Source organism: Somniosus microcephalus, chromosome 12, assembly GCF_052327205.1.
Source record: "Somniosus microcephalus isolate GS21.2 chromosome 12, FLI_Smic_1.0, whole genome shotgun sequence".
NCBI lineage: Eukaryota > Metazoa > Chordata > Chondrichthyes > Squaliformes > Somniosidae > Somniosus > Somniosus microcephalus.
Window position 1 is genome coordinate 150,397,113 of NC_140998.1, and position 24,109 is coordinate 150,421,221.

Here is a 24,109-nt window from a genome sequence, read left to right on the forward strand (position 1 = left end):
AAAGAATAAAAGAACCAAAAGAAGTAAAAGAGATTAGAAGCTAGACGAGATGGTAATAGGCTGTGATTGGGTGTAAAGTGTACTGGCAGGGTAAAAGATAGCTGCCAGGTGTGAGAGAGAAACAAAAGGAAAGGAGGGGGGGAAGGAAAGGAGTGGAAAAATATAAGTGAAAATGAAATAGGGGCCAAGGTTATGATCTGAAATTGTTGAACTCAATATTGAGACCGGAAGGCTGCAGAGTGCCTAATCGGAAGATGAGGTGCTGTTCCTCGTTGTTCTTGTTGGAACACCTCTTCCGCGTCAGATAGAATTTGTGACAGACGTCCAGGTGCGACGTCATCATCTTTTTTGTCAGTCACAGTTAGTGCCAGAATGGAATGCCAATCCAATTGTAGTCTTCAGATCCATTCACGTCCCAATAATGGTGGTCCTCCATCTCGTAGTATATACATGTATAGTTTCTGTGTTTCCTTCCCGTTATATTCAACTGGCACCCTTATTTTTCCTCTGGGGTAGGCCTTTTGCCCCGTGTATGTCTTCAATACAATGGACGTGTCCTTCAAGGGTATGTGTGAGAATAGCCGCTCATCGTCTCGTCGATTCATGACAGTTAGGGCTGATCCTGTGTCCAATTCCATCTTTACTGGGGATCCTGCTATCATGAGGGTGACCCAAATGGTTCGGTGATCTTCTTTTGCGATCACTTTGTGTAGCTTTAAACAACTTAGTCGCCTGCTCCCGGAGTCCTTATCACTCTCCTGATCTTCTGAACTACTGTCAGTTTCTTTACTTTCCTGTACTGTTCCTTAGTAGTTCTTGTCATGTTGGTCTTCTTTCCCGACCTGCAGACTCTTGCTATATGTCCCATCTTCCCGCATTGCCTGCATATTTTGTCTTTAAACCAGCAGTCCTTCTGCTCATGGGTTGTTCTGCCGCAGCGATAGCACTTTTCGGCTCATTACGCCATTTCGTTAGCGCTGTATTCTTGTGGTTTCTGTTGTATTTCCGCAGCTCCCCGTGCTGCTGCTTCGTAGGATACTGCCACGCTGAAAGCCTGTTCTAGCGTCAGGTCCTTTTTTGAAAGTAGTCGTTTCTGGGTTCCGTCACTCTGGAGCCCGCAGACAAACTTATCCCGTAAGGTGTCTGCCAGTCCTGCTCCGAACTGGCAGTGCTTCGATAACTTGCGTAGTTCCGTAAGATAGTCAGCATTGCTCTCATCTTTGTGCTGGTTTCTTTTATGGAACTTGAATCTTTCTGCTATCAGCAGTGGTGTAGGGCTTAGGTGTTCCTGTAAGATATGAACAATCTCCTCAAAACTTTTCTCCATTGGTTTAGCTGGGGTAATTAAATTCCGCAATAGGCCGTACGTATTCGCACCCATCAGATTTAATAATACCGACGCCCTCTTTCCATCGGCCACCTCATTTGCCTTGCAGTACACTTCGATTCTTTCTACATACGTGGTCCAGTCTTCTACCTCGTTGTCGAAAGCAGTGATACTGCCACTTTTCGGCATCTTGGGCGATTTAAAATGGCGCCTCCCGCGCTTTTGCTTCTTCCCCAATGGAATAAAATGGTGCCTCCTGCGCTTTTGCTTCTTCCCCAACGGAATAAAATGGCACCTCCCGCGCTTTTGCTTCTTCCCCTTACTGCCACGCTGCTCCTAGCGTTCTACGGGGTAATGGCGGCGAACCGCAGCTTCGGCGCGTCTCGCTTTCCTTCCCCCCCATTTAGTTTCTCTCCGCTGTCCTGTTCTCGAGCACCGACCGCGCCCTGTGCGCTCCACCCTCTCTCTCTTGTTTTCTTTTCCCGGCGACGCTGCGCGGCCCGATTTGTAGAGCCGCTCGATCGAGCTTGAGCCCGCCGCAGTCCGGAAGGGTCAACGCGCTACCTGCTACCAGCACGATTCGCTGGAACCACAGTCTCTCCCGCAATTCTCCAAACACCGATGGATTCTTTGGGCGGTTGCCCTCGGTCGATGCCCGTTGCTCAGACTACAACCTTCCAGGACCTTCCTTTCAGGCGAGATCCCCGTGAGATGATGCCACACTGCAGGTGAATTCGAACTTACTCGTCGCCACTGTAAAGTCCGCGCCTCAATAATACACGGACTTCGGGAGAACAGTTTATCAGATACTTTACTGAACAAGAGGCAGCTTGAAACTGAAACTACAGAAGCCTGCTAGGGCCTTTTATACAGGGGTGGTCACTGCCAGTACTGCAGTCTAAGACCAGTTTTTCCCTTAAAGGTACATACACAACAGTAAAGCCAAGGCTAAGGTATCTGTCATCCTATTTAAGGCGGCAGACATGTTGGCATCCAGGGTGTGGACGACCATGTTCAAGGCGTGCACGAACACATTTGATTGGTGCATTTGATGTTCCACGGAGCTGGCCCCTCTATCCACACAAGAAGACATCATCGCAACGCCCTCTGATATCAGCCCACTCATGGTTGAGGTGGCCTCCTCCAATCTCTCGTGATCAGTATGCTTGGAAGGCCTGTCAGTACATCGCATGTTCTCTGCTGCTCCTCAATGATTGCCCTTTTCATCGACAGCCCCTGGGGTAGAGCATCTGTGTCCAGCTGAGCAGAGCTTAGAGAGGGCTGTGCCCTCGACGCCGACTCCCCGCAGCTGTCCCTGCCACCATCTGCTCTTGCTCACTTGTGAAATGTGAGTCACCAGGTGAAAACTAACTGGTCCCACTCAAAGCGCGACTGTCTGAGCTGGTGCCTGGTAAGCATGAGTCCTGTGACGGTGCACCCTCAGCGGGAGCGACCATCCTCCGAGGAGTCATCGTCCTCGAGGTCCAACCGCTGCCGCTGCACACCTGAAGGCCCTGGCGGAGAGAAAATATATGAATTAGTCCTGGCAAGGTAAAGAATGTTGCAACTTATCATTGTGAAGATGATCATATTTCACTCGCTGCTGACCTTCTGGGCCATCTCCAGCGATGGCTTCTTTGTGGCAGCTTCTTTGTTGCTGGGGAAGAGTATCTCTCTCGCTGTGGCTCTTTACAGCCCCAACGCCCCCCGCCCCAACGCCCCCCACCACCCCCTCCCCCCAGCAGTACATCAAAGGAGGCATCATTGTAGCGGCCCCAGCCTTTGAGCATCCTGAATCCATTGTTACACCTCAACTTCTCTTGCTGCCAACCCCAGACTCCTCTAAATTCCACCTTTGGATTGGGCCGTTAAACACTAGAGTTGAGATCGCGTCATGCAGGCCCTCATCGCGGCTGCTGCCGCGCAATCAACACCAAACCTGGAAGTAAAATGATAATGAGTTGGCTGCGTTGAAATGCCACTGACAGACGCACTTAACTTACTTCTGGGTTTCCCATGGGATTTTGGAGCCCCCCCACCCCCTGCCACTGCTCCCAACGTGCCTCCGGGTTAATATCGGAGCGTATGCCTCTACTTATAAAGCCAAGAATCCCACACTTTTTTTAGCAGCTTTATCAACTTGTCCTGCCACGTTCACCTTTACGAATGTAAAAACAACAGAGTGGGTGTATGAGCTCCCGTCAGTCACCTCAAACAATGGCCCCAAATCCAGCTTTGACTGCAGAAACAATTCGATGTCAATTCACGCAAGAGCTATCGAAGGCACTTTATTTCTCCAGAGTAAACAACATACGTGTCACTGTGACCTTTCGCCTCTGCTCTATGGCACTTGACCTTCGAAAAATGGCAACTCTTAAAATGTGACCGGTCAGCTCTAAGAAAGGATGTTAAAAGAAGATAAAATATTATTTAAACAGAGCTAAGTAGCGACCCAAGGCATTGGTTCAGAAATAAGGATGTACACACAAACAATCCTCTAAATCCCTCAGCTCAGGGAGAGCCCTCTGTACAAAACTCCCATTAATCTCGGACTACCCCTCAAATTCATCTCCGTAATTTTACAGCCCAAAGCAAGAAAGTGGACATTAGGTTGTCCTCACTCTAAAACTGTGGAATTCCCCCAAAATATGGAAGAGGGAAGTGGGAATATTCCAATGGAACCATGACCAGCACTGAACAAGAAAGCAGTTAACCCCTGGAGTACCGGAGAACTTTTCAGCTTCCAAAACGCTCCCTTATGTACACCATTTTAATAATAGAATAAAATAGAATACAATAAATGTGTAGGAAAAGGGAGTACTTTAAAATAACCAGATGAAATGTTATAAAGGTCATGAAATCCTACAGCACAGATGGAGACCATCATGCCTGTGCCATCTCTTTGAAAGAGCAATCCAATTAGTCCCACTCCCCTGCTCCTTCCCCATAGCCCTGTAAATCTTGCCTTTTCAAGTATAAACTCAATTCCCTTTGGAATGTTACTACTGAATCTGCATCCCCACCCTTTCAGGCAGTGAGTTCCAGATTATAACAACTCGTTACGTAAAACAATTCTCCTCGTCTCTCCCTTGGTTCTTTTGCCGATTACCTTCAATCTGTGTCCTCTGGTGACTGACCCTCCTGCCACTGGAAGCAGTTTCTCCTTATTTAATCTATCAAAACCCTTCAGATGGGTGCAGGAATGCTGCACGGTTTAAATGGTTCATTACCACAGTGACCACAAAAGTACTTCATTGGCTGTAAAGTGCTTTGGAATGTCCTGAGGTTGTGAAAGGTGCTATAGAAATGCAAGTTCTTTCTTTTACTCCTTCATTGCCACTAGTTGGTGGAAGGGTATCCACTAGCACAAAGCTACCGCTGCCAATTAGAATCCAGATATATGTCTATTTATTTAAGTGAATTTGAAGTGAGTTTTGGTCTTTGGTTATCCATTGAGCAGCACTTAGATGGGTTGGGTAGACTATCTACACTGGACACTGGCCTGGTTCCCCAAGCAAAGGATGATACAATGGGAGCTGTGATAATCTTACCTCATTCTTCCCCATCTACCTGGCCTGGCTTGGAACCTGGGCACTCTAGGTGAAAGGTCAGAGCTCTAACTCTGACGACACAACCCATCGTCCCAGGAAAGAGAGAAAGAAAATGTGTGAGAGAGACAGACAGCAAGTGGGAATGTGTTCCCAGATACATGAGGTGAAAGGTGAGAGTGCACGGACACCTCAGTCCCTGATTTCCCAACGGTCCACAGCTACAAGTCACAACTTCTCCAATTTCATTTTCCATAAGTCAATTTATTTCAGTATTGATTTTCAAAGTTAACTTGGAGAAGGAGAGAGGCCAGAGCTCCCGTTAGGTCCTAGAAGGTAATGGGGTCATCTCCCACCCACCTTGCTGCAGATCCTTCAATAAAGTAATAATGATGTTACCCTGCTTTGAGTAACCATTCATTTTTCTTCAAATGGTGTGCAGTAATGTAACTGGCAGTGTAATGACACTATCATGTCTCATGCTAAAAGGGGGCGGGGTGTGCAGGAGGTGGGTGAGCAGGGGGGGTGAGCAGGGCGGGTGTGGAGGGGGTGAGCAGGTGGGGTGAGCAGGGGGGGTGAGCAGGGGGGGTGAGCAGGGTGGGTGTGGAGCGGGGGTGAGCAGGGAGGTGAGCAAGGGGGGTGAGCAGGGGTGGGGTGGGCAGGGGGGGTGTGCAGGAGGTGGGGTGGGCAGGGGGGGTGTGCAGGAGGTGGGGTGAGCAGGGGAGGGGTGCAGGGGGAGTGAGCAGGGGGGTGAGCAGGAGGTGGGTTGAGCAGGGGGGGTGAGCAGGGGGGGGTGAGCAGGGGGGTGAGTAGGGGTGGTGTGCAGGGGGGGTGAGCAGAGGGGTGAGCAGAGGGGTGAGCAGGAGGTGGGGTGAGCAGGGGGGGTGAGCAGGGGGGGTGAGCAGGGTGGGTGAGCAGGGGTGTGAGCGGGGCGGTGAGCGGGGGTGGTGAGCGGGGGTGGTGAGCGGGGGCGGTGAGCGGGGGGGTGGGCAGGGGCGGTGAGCGGGGGGGGTGTAGGGGGGTGTGGGGGGGTGTATGTAGGGGGTGTGTGTAGGGGCGGGGCATGTAGGGGGTGTGTGCAGGGGTGGGGTATGTAGGGGTGGGGTGTGCATGGGCAGGGTATGTAGGGGGTGTGTGCAGGTGTGGGGTATGTAGGGGGTGTGTGCAGGGTTAGGGTATGTAGGGGTGGGGTGTGCAGGGGCGGGGCATGTAGTGGGTGTGTGCAGGGGTGGGGCATGTAGTGGGTGTGTGCAGGGGCGGGGCATGTAGGGTGTGTGTGCAGGGGTGGGGTATGTAGGGGGTGTGTGCAGGGTTGGGGTATGTAGGGGTGGGGTGTGCAGGGGTGGGGTATGTAGGGGGTGTGTGCAGGGGCGGGGCATGTAAGGGGTGTGTGCAGGGGCGGGGCATGTAGGGGGCGGCCTTTCTGTGGCTGGGCAGGGCGTGCAGTGTGGCTATGCAGCGGCAGGGCATCCAGGGGCCGGATAATGCAGGGGGGCAGTATTGTAAAGGAGGAAAGAGAGATAGAGAGGCGGGAGGGAAGTGTCGTGTATTGATTGCGAGTTTGACACCAGTGAATACGGTAATGTGATGGGCATTGCATTATGGGAATTACCCGGGATAGCTGCAGTCAGCCATTTTACCAATAAAGTAAAGATCACAGTTAGAAGCCTGCCTGACTCTGATTTAATTCGACGTATCTACATGCTTGATTGAACGCATTAAAGCATAGATACAACATTGGCGATGAGGATAACGAACGAATCATTTTAAATAGGTAGTTGCCCAAATTTTAGTTAGCTAGGATGGAGAAGACCGGCATTCAAAATTTTGCATGCTTCGCCGAGCCAGCCACGTTGGGTCCAAGATGGACGAGGTGGTTAACGTCTTTTAAGCTTTATGCTGACAGCAAAGGACTCATTATCGACGATACCTCTACAGCTGCCATGAAGCAGAGGAGAAGAGCTCTACTTCTACACCTAGCAGGACCAGATGTCCAGGATATCTTTTCGACTCTACCGGACACAGGAGAGCCAGCAGACTACATGGCGGCGGTTAGTGCTTTGGATCACTACTTCGTGCCCCAGGTCAACGCAGCATTTGCTAGACAGACTTTTCATAAGTTGTCCCAGAAGGCAGGTGAGACTGTGCAACAATTTGCTACTCGCTTGCGGCAGGCTGCTAAAGACTGTGCTTTTGGGGGGGTTGCGGATAATCAAATAAGAGACGCTATCCTGAGTAGGTGCACGTCAGCCTATGTGCGGAGGAAATTGCTAGAGGAAGGGCATGGTCTAACGCTCGCCCGCACATTACAATTGGCCTCACAATGTGAAAACGTCGAGGAGCAGATGTCAGCCATGTCATGTACAGAGAAGGCGGAGACAGATACTGTTCGTCGTGTTACACAGAAAAGAGGGTATTATGCGAAAAGCTCGACAGAGAAACCAAAGGGAAATGGCGATAGGAACTAAAGGAAATGTTACAGATGTGGACACACAGACCACATGGGCAGAGATCCGAAATGCCCAGCACGCGGGCAAATGTGCCATAAGTGCAAGGGAAAGGATAATTTCTCCAAAGTATGCCACACAAAGGGTACAAAGAAACACAGTGTGAACAATGTAGAGGAACAAAATAACTGTGCATTTGCTGTTACTAGAAATAACGTGACAGAGAGCCTTACCTTTTGTGTGGGGGGAGTAAACCTGAGAATGTTAATTGACTCGGGTGCAACTAGTAATGTGATAGATGAGAATACATGGGAAGGATTAAAGTCAGAACACATTAAGTGTCAGTCACATGTCCCTAAGACAGAGAGAAAGTTATTCTCTTATGTTTCTAGCCGACCACTGTCAGTTAAAGGTGTATTCACATGTGGGATTACAATAGGTAAGAGAATTGAGCAGGTGGAGTTCATTGTGGTTAAAGGCCATGGAGAGCCGTTGCTAGGAAGGGAGACAGCCATGAAATTGGGAGTTTTAAAAATAGGCGCAGATGTCTCAGCTGTGGTAGATGTAAGACAGCTACTAGAACAGCGGTATCCAAAGGTGTTCCAGGGAGTAGGAAGGCTGAACACAAAACAGATCAGCTTGTATATCGACCCACAAGTGAAGCCTGTGGCCCAGCCACTCAGGCGTATACCATTCAACTTAAGGGGGGCAGTAGAGGCCAAAATAAAACAATTGAGGGACATGGACATTATCGAACCTGTAACTGGTCCCACCCCATGGGTAAATCCTGTGGTTATTGTACCAAAAGCGGATAAGGATATAAGGTTATGCCTAGACATCAGACGAGCAAACCAGGCAATAGTGAGGGAACGATATCCAATCCCCACCGTTGATGAAATACTCCAAGGTATGAACGGCTCGACGGTGTTTAGTAAGCTAGACCTGAAATGGGGTTATCACCAGCTAGAACTGACCCCTGAGTCACGAGAAATCACAACGTTTGCAGTACATAATGGAGTATACAGGTACAAGAGGCTGATATTCGGTGTATCTTCAGCTAGTGAGCAATATCAGCACGAGCTAGCTAATGCCTTAGCTGGAATAGAGGGTGTTGAAAACATCTCAGACGACATTATTGTGCATGCACACGACCAGGAAACGCACGACAGATGCCTGCACGCTGTCATGACCAGACTAATGGAAAGTGGACTGACACTAAACTCAGAGAAGTGCCAATTCAACATGGACCAATTGATTTTCATGGGAATCCTGTTGTCTGAAAAGGGCATCGGACCAACAGCAGAGAGAGTGCGAGCGGTGGCAGAAGCTCGGGAACCAGAGAATGCTACAGAGGTGAAGAGTTTCTTGGGACTCGTTGGGTACAGTAGCAGATTCATCCCGCAGTTTGCAACGCTATCAGAGCCACTGCGACGCCTGACGAGAAAAGACACACCATTTAAATTTGGATCACAACAGAGACAGTCATTCAGTGCACTCAAGGAAGAGTTGGCCAGAGCCGGCACTTTAGCATATTTTGATAAGGACGCACCAACCAAGGTGATAGCAGATGCCAGTCCTGTAGGTTTAGGCGCAGTACTAGTTCAGGACCAACAGGGACAAGAGGTGCCAATATGCTATGTAAGTCGTAGTTTAACAGACTGAGAGAGGAAATACTCTCAAACAGAGAGAGAGGCCTTAGCTCTTGTATGGGCTTGTGAGAGGCTGCATCCATATGTGTATGGCCGAAAATTTAACTTGATAACTGACCATAAGCCATTACAGGTGATATACGGCCCACACTCTAAACCCTGTGCCCGTATAGAGAGATGGGTACTTAGATTACAGCCGTACGATTTTAAAGTGATACACATTCCAGGCAAGCAAAACATTGCAGACCCACTGTCACGATTGCTGGGGGAGACAGCAAAACAGGAGAAACATTCTCATGGCTCAGATGAATATGTGAGATTTGTAGCTGTGAGTGCGACACCAAAAGCACTCACTACTAGAGAGGTGGAGGAAGCCTCTGCTACCGGCCCAGAGCTGATTGAGGTACGGAAGGCAATCACAAATGGACATTTTGAGAACTGTAAAGCTTATGCAGCAATTGCAAATGAGCTGTGCGTAGTGGGGTACCTAGTTCTTTGGGGAACACGCATCGTGCTACCCACAGTGTTACACGCACGAGCCCTGGTGTTAGCACATGAAGGACACTTGGGAATAGTTGGAACAAAGCAACATCTCAGAACCAAGGTTTGGTGGCCTGGCATGGACAAGGCAGCTGAAAAACACTGTAAAGCGTGCCACGGCTGTCAGATAGTAGCCAGACCCGACCCACCTGAACCGTTGAGACCAACACCATTACCGGAGGGCCCCTGGCAGGATGTAGCTATAGACTTACTGGGACCCTTGCCATCCAACCACTCCATTCTTGTGGTAGTTGATTATTATAGTCACTACTATGAATACGACATCATGACCTCCACAACAACAGAGAAGGTTATTGATAGTTTAGAGTCAATCTTCAGCCGTCATGGTTTGCCAATCACCTGCAAATCTGATAATGGTTCCCAATTCAGATCTGAATTATTCAAAGAATACTGTGAAAACAACGGGATCAAACACCTGAAAATGACAGCAAAATGGGCTCAGGCTAATGGAGAAGTCGAGCGCCAGAATGCATCGCTGATGAAGAGAATCAGAATTGCTCAGTCAGAAGGACTAGATTGGAAACGTGAACTTAGAAAATATGTGACTGTGTACAGGAGCATTGAATATGCCACAACAGGAAAGAGCCCAGCAGAGCTGCTCTTTAAACGGAAAATGAGAGGAAAGCTGCCAGATATCACAGAGTCACGCGCAGACATGGAAGTACATGACCGGGACGCAGAACAAAAAGGCAAGTCCAAACTGTACGCAGATGAACAGCGGAGAACACAATACTCAGAGGTGGAAGTTGGCGACACGGTGCTGGTACGGCAGGACAAAGTGGACAAGTTCACCACTCCTTTTAATGCCACACCGCACAAAGTTTTGAGTAAAACAGGGAGCCAAGTAGAAGTGGAATCTCCAGAAGGAGCACGCTACTCGAGAAACACTACGCTTGTGAAGAAATACGGAACCAATGGACCAAAGGAGACACTCCATGAGCAGGAGGAAACACAAGGGACTGAGGACAGTACAGTAGACCCTGACACACATACCACTGTGACACAGGCAATACCCACTGACACCAACATGTCAGACATACCCAGTACAGCCAGACCTCAAAGGGTTAAAAGAAAACCCCAAAGACTGTCTGATTATGTCACAACATAAACTGCGAGAACTGCATGGGTGATGTTAAATGTTTAAACCTGGGAATTATTTAGTTGTGTGGTAAGACACAAGTTTATAAAAAGTTTATAAATCAAATAAGTTATGCAGTGTTATTGTAAGTGTTGCGTCCGTGTATAATAAGACACAGACTGCGGAGAATGGTACAACAGGTGTTTACTCAACGTGGCTCACACTGCAACTGATCTGTACAGATTACTACTCAGTGCTATATATAGGTGTGGTCACTGCCGGTACTGCAGTATACATGAGCTGTAAAACATAGTTCCCCCCTTAAAGGTATATACATTACAATTCCTCCCCTTTTAGATTAACAGTACCATAACACTCATTTAACAATTAAATATCAAACTAATTACAATTAACACTTTTAACATGCAACATCAGCTAAAAATAGTCTATTTATATATTCAGTCTTTGGGCAGGCTTCCTGATCCTTTCTGGATAGCGCCTTTCCCGAGTGTCTTGCTCTTGTTGCGGAGGCGACTCTGGCCCCCTGTCGTCGGTTGGTTCATCAGCTTCCGATGCTACTGTTTCTGGGGTAGATGCGACCTGGACATCGGGTTCATCACCAGGTACGTATGGGCGAGGCATGGGGTTGACTCGTTCCTGTGACTCTAGGATCTGGTCAGCATGGTGTCTCACGATGCTCTCCCCAACATCCACTGTGTACATTAGTGGGCCCTGCCATGTGCATATCGTTCCTGGCTGCCATTTTTCTGTTCGGTAGTCGTGGGCCAAGACTGGTTGCCCTACATTGAAGCTCCTTGTTGGCTTCTCATGGATGTGCTGGAATTGCTTACTCTCAACATCTCTTCGTACGTTTGGTCTGAGCAAATCCAGGTGAGATCTTAACCTTCGGTTAAAGAACATCATGGCTGGGGCCTGGTTGGTGACTGCATGTGTCGCATTCCGGTAGGCGAACAGGAAATTGTCCACCTTGTGCTGCAGCGGAATGTTGTCATTGTACATAGCCTTTATTGCCTTATTAAAGGTTTGTACGAACCTCTCAGCCAATCCATTTGTGGCTGGATGATACGGGGCGGATGTGTAATGCCGTACCCCATTCTTTTTCAAGAACCTCCGGAACTCTTCGGACACAAACTGTGGTCCGTTGTCAGAGCAAATCTGTTCTGGCAAGCCATTCCTGGCAAAAATGGTCCGTAGGACTGCAATAGTTTTCTCCGTGGTGGTGGAGGACATTTTGATGACCTCAGGCCATTTCGAGTGCGCATCCACGGCTATTAAAAACATTGAGTCCATGAATGGACCAGCAAAATCAATATGCACCCGTTGCCATGGAGATGAGGGCCACTCCCATGGGTGTAGAGGGGCCTGTGGTGGTGCATTTTGGACTTTCTGGCATCCTGAGCAGCCCTTGGTCAGGTCCTCGATTTGTTTATCGATTCCCAGCCACCACACATAAGCCCTGGCTAGGCTTTTCATTTTTACCCCTCCCAGATGTCCCTCATGAAGCTCATTGAGCACTCTATCCCTTAACTTGGGTGGAATTACCACTCGGGATCCACACATCAAGGTCCCCCAGCACACTGACAGCTGTTCTCTCCTTGTCGAGAATGCTGGCAACAGTGAGTCGCCATGTGCTGGCCATCCCTTTACCGTCAAATCATATATCCGAGACAGTGTCGGGTCATTTCGGGTTTCCTTTTCGATACAAGCATTAGTTACCGGTAGGTATTCAACTATAGTCGAATGGAATATTTCGACAGGATCCACTGCTGGTGCTTCCTCCGCAGTAGGCAGTGGCAGGCGTGATAGCCCATCAGCATTTCCATGCTGTTTCGTGCCCTTATATTCAATCTCATAGTGGTGCGCCCCTAGAAAAAGTGACCATCCTTGTAGTCGTTGCGCAGTCATCACCGGAACGCCCTTCTTCGGATTAAAAATGGAGACAAGAGGCTGGTGATCAGTCAGCAAGGTGAATTTCTGCCCGTGCAGATAGTGATTGAACTTTTTCACTCCCCACACTAGGCTGAGGGCCTCCCTGTCAATCTGGGCGTAGTTACGCTCGGCTGAGGTTAGTGATCGTGACGCAAAGGCTATTGGCCTCTCTGAGCCGTCCGAGAATTTGTGCGACAGCACCGCTCCAATGCCGTAGGGTGACGCATCACATGCCAACCGAATTGGTAATACCGGGTTGTAATGGGCCAATACCTCTTTCGATGTGATTAGTGTTTTGCTCTTCTGGAAAGCTCGTCTACATTTGTCACTCCACTTCCATTGCACCCCAGTTTGCAGTAGTGTGTTCAGTGGGTGTAGTATTGTAAACAAATTTGGCAAGAACTTATGGTAGTAGTTTACCAGCCCGAGGAACGACCTCAGTTGTGACACATTTTCCGGTGCTGGAGCCTTGACTACTGCCTCAATCTTCTCTGGGGACTTATGTTACCCCTCTTTATCGATAACGTGGCCACAATACGAGATCTGTTTTCTAAAAAACTTGCATTTGGGGCGGTTAGCTCAGAGCCCATATTCCTGCAATCTAGTGAGCACCTGCTCCAGGTTGGCAAGGTGATCACTGTCATTTTCGCCCGTGACCAGGATGTCGTCCAAATAACACTGAATCCCTGGGATCCCTTGCAGGACTTGTTCCATTGCCCTCTGCCAAATAGCCGGAGCTGATGCTACCCCGAATTCCAGCCGGTTGTATTGGTGGAGACCTTTATGGGTGTTGATTGTGAGGTATTTTTTTGATGCTTCTTCTACCTCCATTTGCAGATACGCCTGGGCCAGATCAATCTTAGTGAAGCGTTTCCCTCCAGATAGCGAGGCGAAAATATCTTCAATCCGCGGAAGTGGATATTGTACGGTGTGAAGGACTGGGTTCACTGTTACCTTAAAGTCTCCACAGATGCGAACCTTCCTTGGTTCCCCAGGCGTGCTGCTCAACGACTTTTTAATCACGGGACGATGGGTGTCGCCCACTCGCGCCAGTCTACCTTGGACAGTACACCTGAACGTTCCAGACTCTCCAGCTCTGCTTCGACAGCTGGGCGGATCGCATAAGGTACCGGCCTGGCCTTAAAAAATTTTGGGCTTGCGTTTTCTTCAATTTTAATCATCGCTGTCATGCCTTTTAGTGTTCCGAGTCCTTGCTGGAACACTTCTTTCACGTCAGTTAGGATCTTTGACAGTCGCCCAGGTGTGACATCATCATCCTTTTTGTCAGCCACAGTCAGTGCCTGTATGGAATGCCAATCCAGTTGTATTTTCCGGATCCATTCAAGTCCCAGTAATGGTGGTCCTCCATCTTGCAATACATACAGGTCTAGTTTTGGTGTTTCCTTACCGTTATATATAACGGTCACCCTTATTTTTCCTTTGGGGTAGACTTTTTGCCCCGTGTACGTCTTCAAAATAATTTTTGTGTCTCTCAAGGGTATGTGTGAGAATAGCTGCTCGTAGTCCCGTCGATTTATGACTGTTAGGGCTGATCCTGTGTCCAATTCCATCTTTACCTGGACTCCTGCTAACTTGAGAGTGACCCAAATGGTTCAGTGATCCTCCGTTGTGATCACATTATGTAGTTTCAGACAACTCAGTTCCCTGCTTTCGGAGTCGTTATCACTCTTTTGTTCATCTGAACTATTCTCCGTCATCTTATGTACCTTCTTGTACTTTCCTTTGGTAGGTTTCTTATTGCTGGTTTTCTTTCCTGACCTGCAGACTCGTGCTATGTGTCCTACTTTTCCACACTGTCTGCACACTTTGTCTTTGAACCAGCAATCATTCTGGTCGTGCGTTGTTCTGCCGCAGCGATAGCACTTCTCTGTTCCATATGACATTTCGTTTGTGCCATATTCTTGCGGTCTCTGGTGGATCTCTGCAGCGCCCCGTGCTACTGCTTCATATGATACCGCAATGCTGAAAGCCTTTTCCAGCGTAAGGTCCTTTTCAGATAAAAGCCGTTTCTGGGTTCCTTCACTTTGAAGCCCACACACAAACTTGTCCCTTAAGGTATCTGCCAGTCCCGCTCCAAACTGGCAGTGTTTCGATAGTTTGCGCAGTTCTGTTAAATAATCAGCATTGCTTTCATCCTTATGCTGGTTCCGTTTGTGAAACTTGAATCTTTCTGCTATCAGCAGCGGTGTGGGGTTTAAATGTTCCTTTAGTATCGTTACTATGTCTTCAAAGCTCTTTTCCATTGGCTTCGTTGCGGTTACTAGATTTCGTAATAAACCATACGTCTTTGCACCCATTAAATTTAACAATACCGACGCTTTCTTGTCATCTGACACCTCATTTGCCTTGCAGTACACCTCTATTCGTTCGACATATGTAGTCCAATCTTCGACTTCATTGTCAAATGCGGTGATACTGCCACTCTTCGGCATTTTGGGTGTGGTTTAAAATGGCGTCTCCCAATGGCTTAAAATGGCATCTCCCACACTTTCCTTCCTCCCCCGCTGCTGCCAACGCCGCTCTCAGCGGTCCTCGTGGCAATGGCGGCGCCCTATAGGTTTCGCTCGCTTCTCCTGCGCTGCTGCCAATGCCGCTCTCGGCGGTCCTCATGGCAATGGCGGCGCCTTGCGGGTTTCTGCGCGTCTCTCTCTCCCTCTCTCCGACGCTGCTCGGCCCCTGAACACCGGCTGCGCCCTGTGCGCTCTGCCCTCTCTCTCTCTCCCCTGTCGACGCTGCTCGGCCCTTTGCTGTGCCGCTCGGTCGGGCTCTAGCCCGCCGCTGTCCGGGAAGGGTCTGCGCACTACCTGTTGCCAGCCCGTTTCGCTGGACCACCTCGACTGGAAAGCCAAGCCTGGCTCTCGACAGCCTCCCCCGCAATTCTCGAGTCTCTGCTGGATGACTGGGCGGTTGCCCGTGGTCGACGCCCGAGTCTCTGGCCTTGACCTCCAATCCACTGATCTCCAGGAACGAATCCCCGGGAGGTGATGCAGAGTTGCAGGTAGGTTCGAACCTGCCTTGTAGCCAATGTTACGTCCGTGTATAATAAGACACAGACTGCGGAGAACGGTACAACAGGTGTTTACTCAACGTGGCTCCACACTGCAACTGATCGGTACAGATTACTACTCAGTGCTATATACAGGTGTGGTCACTGCCGGTACTGCAGTATACATGAGCTGTAAAACATAGTTCCCCCCTTAAAGGTATATACATTACAGTAAGCAACTGTTTGTAAACTGCAAGTTTGTTTCCAAGGAAAAGGGGGATGTCGTGTATTGATTGCGAGTTTGACACCAGTCAATATGGTAATGTAATGTGCGAGTTTAACACCAGTAAATACGGTAATGTAATGGGCATTGCATTATGGGAATTACCCGGGAAAGCTGCAGTCAGCCATTTTACCAATAAAGTAAAGATCACAGTTAGAAGCCTGTCTGCCTGACTCTGATTTAATTTGACGTATCTACATGCTTGATTGAACGCATTAAAGCATAGATACAACAGGAGGGAATTCCAGAGCTTAGGGCTAAGGGAGCCGAAGGCACGGCCGCCAATGGTGGAGCGATTAAAATCAGGGATGCTCAAGAGGCAAGAGTTGGAGAAGTGCAGATATCTTGGGGGGTTGTAGGGCTGGAGGAGATTACACAGGGATGAGGCCATGGTGGCTTTTGAAAACAAGGATGAGAATTTTAAAATCGAGCCAATGTAGGTCAGCGAGCACGGGGGTGATGGGTGAACGGGACTTGGTGCGAGTTAGGGTATGGGCATCCGAGTTTTGGATGACCTCATGTTTACGGAGAATAGGAAATGGGAGGCCAGCCAGGAGTGCGTTGGAATAGTCAGGTCTAGAGGTAACAAAGGCGTGGATGAGGGTTTCAGCAGCGGATGAGCTGAGGTAGGGGCTACACTTCAGAAGTACCTCATTGGCTGTAAAGCACTTTGGACGTCCTGAGGTCTTGAAAGGTGCTATAGAAATGTATCTTTATTCTTTCTTTCTTTCTTTCTTTCTTAATTTAAGATAATTGCAAATAAAAAGAATTAAAGGGGAGGTTGGTAAAACTTCCTTTTCACAGAGGGCGGTTAGAATGGGCAAATCGCTGTTACAAACCGTTATTGAAGCAGAGTCCACAATCCTTTTAAAGGGAATTAACAATTGCTTCAAACAGGGAATATTAAAGGGTGACAGTGAGCAGGCTGAGACGAAATGTTTCAAGTGGAGAAAGCAGACTTGATGGACCGAATGCCCTGTTCCTTTAGCTGTGATTTTCTGCCAGTCTCTGACTAGCAAAGGCAGTCCTGGAAGCCCAGAAGGAGTCCTCGCTTTCCGCCTTGCAATGATTGCGCTGGCAATACCAGTCTGCCATTTTGAATGGTCAAAACATCGGACGCTTCTCTGGGCTGCCGTTTACTTCACTGAAGAGTTGTTTGAAGGCAGAAAGCGAAACCGAAAGACTTTCAAAAAGCGCCTTATTGTGGGCAGCGTCACGTCCCCTGCTGAAATCTCCAAACACAGGTTTGGAATGCAGAAAAACAGATGGGACACAAACGCAACAACCGTAATAACTTGCAACTCGTTTTGGGCCTTAAAAGAAATCAGCACACTACTCAAAGCATGTCAGTGCACTTTGTTGGAGAATTTGACTCCTCACGGCAACCTGTGTGTCAACATGGATCGCAATTTAACCTTTTGACTCACTTGAGTTAGGCTTGCAGTGCTTTTGAAAGGCCTTCTCCAACGGTTTGAGTCCATCTGCGCTGAATCACTCATTAAACCCACCGTTCCCATTTATTCTTATGCAAAGCATGCCTTAAATCTATCGAAGAAAGGCCAGCTACCCCCATAGTGAGGCCTGTCATTGCAGGCCTCACTTTCTCTCTCTCTCTCCCTCTCCAAGAAAGAAACTGGACTGGAGCCAGTGAAGCCCGTCTCTGAACGTCTCATTTATTTTTCCTCAGTCTTTTTCTCTCTTCGATGAACAAGCTGGAGTGGTGCCAGTCTGTGGTAAGCCTATATCTGGCCGTTTCTATGCCTCTATACCAAGCTGGAGTGGTGCCAATGCGGCCTGTTTCCGCAGGTCCAATTTACTCTCCTCTTCCCCATCCATGTCTGCCTGTCACTCTATAATTATAAACAACTTAGCCAAACAGCAGTTGCTGGCGAGGCATATCTCTGTGGAGCCCAGTTACCCTCTCTCTGACCCCTACTTATCCAGTAACTGAGACGAGAGTCTCATCCATGCTTTTGTTACCTCCAGACTCGACTATTTCAATGCTCTCCAAGCCGGCCTCTCATCTTTCACCCTCCATAAATTTTAGCTCATCCAAAACTCTGTTGCCTGTATTCTAACTCACAACGAGTCCTGTTCACCCATCACCCCGTGTTCACTGACCTACTATTGGCTCCTGGTCCACCAAAGCTCGATTTAAAAGTTCTCATCCTTGTGTTCAAATCCCCCCACGGCCTCGCCCCTCCCTATCTCTCTAACCTCCTCCAGCCCCACAACCCCCCGAGATCTCTGCACTCCTCCAATTCTGGTCTCTCTTCCATCTCCCATTTCCTTTGCCCCAGCTTTGGCAGCTGTGCCTTCAGCTGTCTAGGCCTTAAGCTCTAGAATTCCCTCCCTAAACCTCGCCACCTCTCTACCTCTCCTCCTTTAAGATGCTCCTTAAAACCTACCTCTTTGACCAAGACTTTTGGTCACCTGTCCTAATATCTCCTTCTTTGGCTCAGCGTCAGTTTTTGTCTGACTACACTCCTGTGAAGTGTCTTGGGACATTTTACTATGTTAAAGGCATTATATAAATGTAAGTTGTTGTTGAACTGATTTCAAATAGCAGCTTACAACCAATAGGCAGGGGTAACTTTTATCCCCTCTCGGTTGAAGTTAAACCAAATCAAAGAGTTGGGGAGCTTTTTAATTGCTATTGGGGGAAAATTGGGTATCGTCCATTTTGGAGCGCTAATATCGGCCGGGTGCAAAGTTTAGCGTTCAGCGCTAATTATCGCCGCCGACCGTGAAATTCGCCTCTATCGCCCCTGGAGGTGATTTGAGCGCTAAATCAGGCGCTACTCACCTCTCTTAGGACACTAACGTCGGGGAGCGAGGCACTTCCTCAGAATGCTACTCAAGCTCAGGTGATGTCAGTTACGATGGAACTCAGGCAGACTGGCGCTGGCCAGTTCTTAATGGGGAGGGTCCATCTTGCTGGCCAGCCACACCCTGCTCATTGCAGCGTTTGACCTCGGCCTGCAAACACCGACAGATATTGCTCCAACATTTGCGATGGATATTCAGAGGCCCAGGGAGAGAGCTCAGCACTTTAGCGACCAGGCATTGGTGGCTCTGGTTGGCGCTGTTGAACGGCGACGGGCAGAGCTCTTTCCAGAGAGTGGCAGGAGTCCATTGCCCCGCGTGTTTAGAAGAGTCTGGAGGGAGGTGGCCCAGCACATGTCATCGCGGAGCCTAGTGCAAAGGTCACATACACAGTGTCGTAAAAACTTCAACGACCTCAGTCAGGTGGTCAGGGTGAGTACCTGCTTTTTAATACCTCTACATCCCACCATCTCAACCTCACCCTATGCACAGACGGTTTAAATACCCAAATGCCCAACACTCATCCAGCAACTATGCCCATCTCATAAATCTCACATGCACATCCCACACCTTGCACACATTAACAGCTATTCAGCTATGGTAGGCTCATCTGCCAAACACATGGCTGCACACTCACTCACACACTGTCCTTTTTTTGCAGGCCAAACTTTCACATAACCGCCAAGAGACTCAGCAGACGGGAGGAGGACAGGCGGAGCAGCACACCCTCACAGAATTGGAGGAGCGAGTTCACAGACTCATTGCCAGCCATGTAGTCGGCGCTGTGGCCGTTGGAGAGGTCGACCCCCCTTGGGGACAGCAATGGTATGTTAATCAGCTTTCTCTCCTCTCTCATACCACTTCCCCCTCACAACACCAGCCTTTTACACTTTCAATCCAACTAACAATCTCCAGTCCTTGATTTCTTTGTGGGTTCAATAACGACTCATTTATGAAAGAGAAAGTTGTTTTAATCTAAAGTCTATTCAACTCTTTTTAACAGCCTTTACAGAACACACTATGCTGTGATGCATCTAGAATCAAACTGAAAGTAAAAGCTTGTCAGCCTGCTTATCTGTGTCACATGACCTCTGCTGCTCAGGCACAAGCAATCAAAAACACAGACAAATATGCTGTAAGGCATAAGTAATCAAACACAGACAAATATCATCACTATTTGCTGATATCATTACATCTCCCTTTCTTAAAACAAAAGTATTTTACTTTTAACCAACAACATTTAATGAACTTACATTATCATTATCATGATCAAGGTTTTTTACCCTTGCTTTGTGTGTTCACATGAAATATGTCAATACACTAGAACTTGAAGAAAGAATAAGATAACATTACTTCCTTCTATAACAATAGTCCTTAAATTTGCTCAATGAGTCTCTCAGGAGGCTTCATGTGTCTTGAGGATTTTCTGATTTGATTGTCCTTGAATCTGAGTTGTTGCCTCAGATGATTGGTTCTCAGCTGTGTGATCAGGTTGTTCAACAGTATCAGTCTCTTGACCTGCTGTGGCTGGTCCCATGAGAAGATCGCGACGATTTCTTCTCAGAACAGCACCCTCATCTGTCTGAATGGTGTATGATCTTGGTTGAACTTCACTCAGGACAGTTCCCTTCTGAGTCCATGTGTTTGTTTTGTCTTTGAACCTTACTTGGTCACCAGTGTGGAGTTCAGGTAGGTTTTGTGTTCCTCTGTCATAATAGTACTTTTGCTTTTCTTTCTGTTGTTCTTTGAACTTCCTCACTTTCTCCCCCTCTTTTGTTTTCAGGAGGTTCTCCGGGATGGGTAGGTTTGACCTTAGCCGACGTCCCATCAGGAGTTGGGCTGGTGACATACCACACTCGAGCGGCGTTGTGCGGTATACAAGCATGCTTTGGTAGAAGTCAGTTCCACTGTCTTTTGCCTTGTACTTCAGTCTTTTCACTGTGTTTGCGGGCTCTCCTGGGTCAACAGCTCTGGACAACGTGTCTGCTGTATACATCAGCTTACCCGGTGTGTACGCAACATTCAGTTCATCATAGACTGTCTCTCTTTCACTTTCCACAACGAGGACTCTCTTTACCAGGTTCAGTCTCTCACAGGCTTTTAAACCTAGTATGGCTTGCACATCCTTTGGCACCACGATTAATGCTAGCGTGTGCTCTCTGTCCGTGTGTGTTACTTTGACAATGCATTTTCCTTTCACTGGTATATCAGTACCTGAGTATCCAGTCACTTTCACTTGTATTCCATATAACTTTGGTCTGGGTCTAATTCTCTTAAAATCCACCTCTGATATCACATTAACTTGTGCTCCAGTATCCAATTTAAATGGAATGTGTATGTCATTCACTTTTAGTGTCAACATCCAGTCTCTTTCTTCTTTTTTGTTTTCAGACACAACATCTACATTGAATTCCTCTATCTCGCTTTCATCTACTGTATGGACCTTGCTTTGTTGCGCTTGGTTCTTACAGCAACGGGCATAATGGTTGTTTTTGTTGCATCTATTGCATGTTTTACCATATGCTGGACACTTTCTTGGTGGATGCTGTGTACCGCATCGAGTACATGACTTCCGATTGTCCCTTTCATTTTCGTTTGCTGGCCACGTCTCTTTTTTCACATTGGCGCTCTCTTTGTTAAACGGTTTGTATCCGTTCTTTCTCACTGCATCCACGTTGCAGCTGTCACTGAACAGCTCCTTTGCCTGCAACTTCACAGTCTCTGTAACCCTACACAGTGCTATGGCTTTTCCCAGGTCTAGATCTTGCTCTCTTAGCAGTCTTTCCCTTAGACCATTATCTGGAATACCACGCACCAGTCTGTCTTTTATCAGCGAGTCTGTGAGTCCCCCAAATTCACACGATTTGCTCCAGTTTCTCAGTTCAGTCACATACTGATCAATAGTCTCGCCGATTTTCTGTACACATGTGAAAAATTTGTGCCTCTCAAAGGTCACGTTGCGTTTAGGTATGCAGTAGGCCTCAAACTGTTCCATTATTTTATCTAGCTTCATTTTGTCTCCATCAACAGCAAATATGAAATTATTATATACCTCCAGCGCTTCATCACCCACGACATGTAAGAACCGTGACGATTTCTGTTTATTACTTTTATCGTCAGCTCCGATTGCTGATAAATACAACCCTACACGTTGTTTGAATCTCCTCTAATTTTCTGCCACATTACCTGTCAATTGAAGCGTCGCCGGTGGGAGTAAACCTTCCATTTTTCACTTCGTTAGCTATTCTCTAATGGTAAGCAATGATGTTCTCTTCTGGCTTGCTAATCTGTGGAGAGCTGATTTCGCTTACTTGCCACAACTCCTTTCACTGTCCCATCGAGTTGCTAACTTCAGATGTTTTCTCTTTCAGCCACTTCTGACATCATGTATTGATTTCTTTGTGGGTTCAATAACGACTCATTTATGAAAGAGAAAGTTGTTTTAATCTAAAGTCTATTCAACTCTTTTTAACAGCCTTTACAGAACACACTATGCTGTGGTGCATCTAGAATCAAACTGAAAGTAAAAGCTTGTCAGCCTGCTTGTCTGTGTCACATGACCTCTGCTGCTCAGGCACAAGCAATCAAAAACACAGACAAATATGCTGTAAGGCATAAGTAATCAAACACAGACAAATATCATCACTATTTGCTGATATCATTACACTTGCTCCCTTCCTGCCCTCCTGTCCTCACACTAAAGCCACTCTTTTACCTTCCTGCTTTCAGATAGTGAACCACCAGCTGACCAGCCTGTCCCTCAACCTGCCAGTGGCAGCGACGCACCAGAGGAGGAGGAAGAGGAAGCCGGAGCCTCACTGCCTGCGTCTCCCGAGGGTGACACTTCCGACACTCCCTGGAGGGGAGCAGGGTGTTAGGGTCTGATGAGGGCGAAGCTCCTGGACCCAGCAGGCTGCAGCAATGCCATTGGGCTAGGAATTATTGTGTTTGTTTGTAATTGTTTGCCCTGAATAAATAAAACACAGGTTGTCATATAAGTAACATTTTTTATTGGAACTTTACAACTTTGCTCATTTTACTCATTGAAGCTTTGCCCGGCAATAGGGGCTGTGGGATGCTTGCGATGATATGCTTCTTCATCCCAGATGCCATCTTCTCTGTCATTCGTTAGAAGCAGCATCTTATCAGGCATTCACGGACGGTCCTTGCAGAGGCAACATTGAGCGCCTCCCTCCCACGTTGGTGCTGCTCCTCCTCCTCTTCATCCTCCTCCGCTCCCACTTCCTCCTCCTCAGGTGGTGCACCAATCCCTGGTGGCAATGGCTGGGTCCTCAGAATCGCAATGTTGTGAAGCATGCAGGACACAACAATGAAAAGCGAGACTCGCTCGGGAGAGTACTGCAAGGCTCCTCCTGACTGGTCAAGACACCGGAACCATTGCTTCAGCACGCCGATTGTCTGCTCAATGAGGTTCCTGGTGGTGCTATGGCTCTCATTGTATGCGAGCTCAGCAGGAGTGTTGGGGTTACGGAGTGGTGTCATCAGCCAGGTGCAGAGTGGATAACACTTGTCCCCGAGGAGCCAGCCACGAGGTTGACGCGGTGGTTGAAAGAGGTCTGGAACACCAGTCTGGTGCAGGATGACAGCATTGTAGCCACTGCCAGGATAGCGGGCATTGCTGGCGAGGATGCGCTCTGTGGTCACACACCAACTGGACATTCAGAGAGTGGAAGCCCTTGCGGTTTCAGAACACCTCTGCATTTTCATGAGGTGCCCACAGTGCCACATGCGGCAGTCAATGGCGCCCTGAACCATGGGGAAGCCCGCTATCCTAGCGAAGCCACATGCGTGTTTACACTGTTTGTCCCGGGTCATGGGGAAAGAGATGTCCTCCCTTCTCCTTTTGTACAGTGCATTTGTGACCTCCCGGATACAGCAATGGACAGCGAACTGGGAGATATTCGTTTGTTGAAGCCTGGAAGGAGTCACTGGCATAGAAATTCAGAGCCACCGTCACCTTCACTGCCACCAACAGAGACGTCCTGAGATGAGGCTGCAGTTCTGGTTGCAGGAGGTAGCAGAGCTCAGTGACCACCTCCTTGCTGAAGCGCAGCCTTCTAAAACACTGCTCCTCGGACAAATGAATGTAGGAGCATTGCTCCCAGAATACCCTGGGAGACTAAAGTCTCCTGTGCAGAGGCCTGTTGGCCCTCCTCCCTCTGGACACGTTTGCCACTCTCTCTCTGCACCTCTGCTGCCTCCGAAGGTGAAGCTGGAGGATGACACCCCGAGTGAGTACAGCCCCCATTTAATCTTCTAAATGTAGTAAATATGAAGCTCAGAGAAATAGGAACCTGAAATGTGTTGCTCAGGACTAAAACTCCTTAGAACAGCGTTAAATCTCTCCAGACGTCTCTCTCCCTCTCAACCTATGTATGCCAAAAATTTTGCCAAATAGAAAAAGCAGGAAGC

At 48.2% G+C, this 24,109-nt stretch overlaps 1 long non-coding RNA gene across 1 annotated transcript in view; it reads left to right on the forward strand.

The window, feature by feature from the left end:
• Positions 1-22,668, forward strand: part of LOC147109597 (uncharacterized) — a 46,889-nt gene extending 24,221 nt beyond the window's left edge. Inside the window, exons 3-4 of the long non-coding RNA XR_015080313.1 lie at positions 19,338-19,501; positions 22,406-22,668. This is a non-coding gene — a long non-coding RNA (uncharacterized LOC147109597). The remainder of the gene's footprint in view (positions 1-19,337; positions 19,502-22,405) is intronic.
• The last annotated feature ends 1,441 nt before the right edge of the window (positions 22,669-24,109 follow it).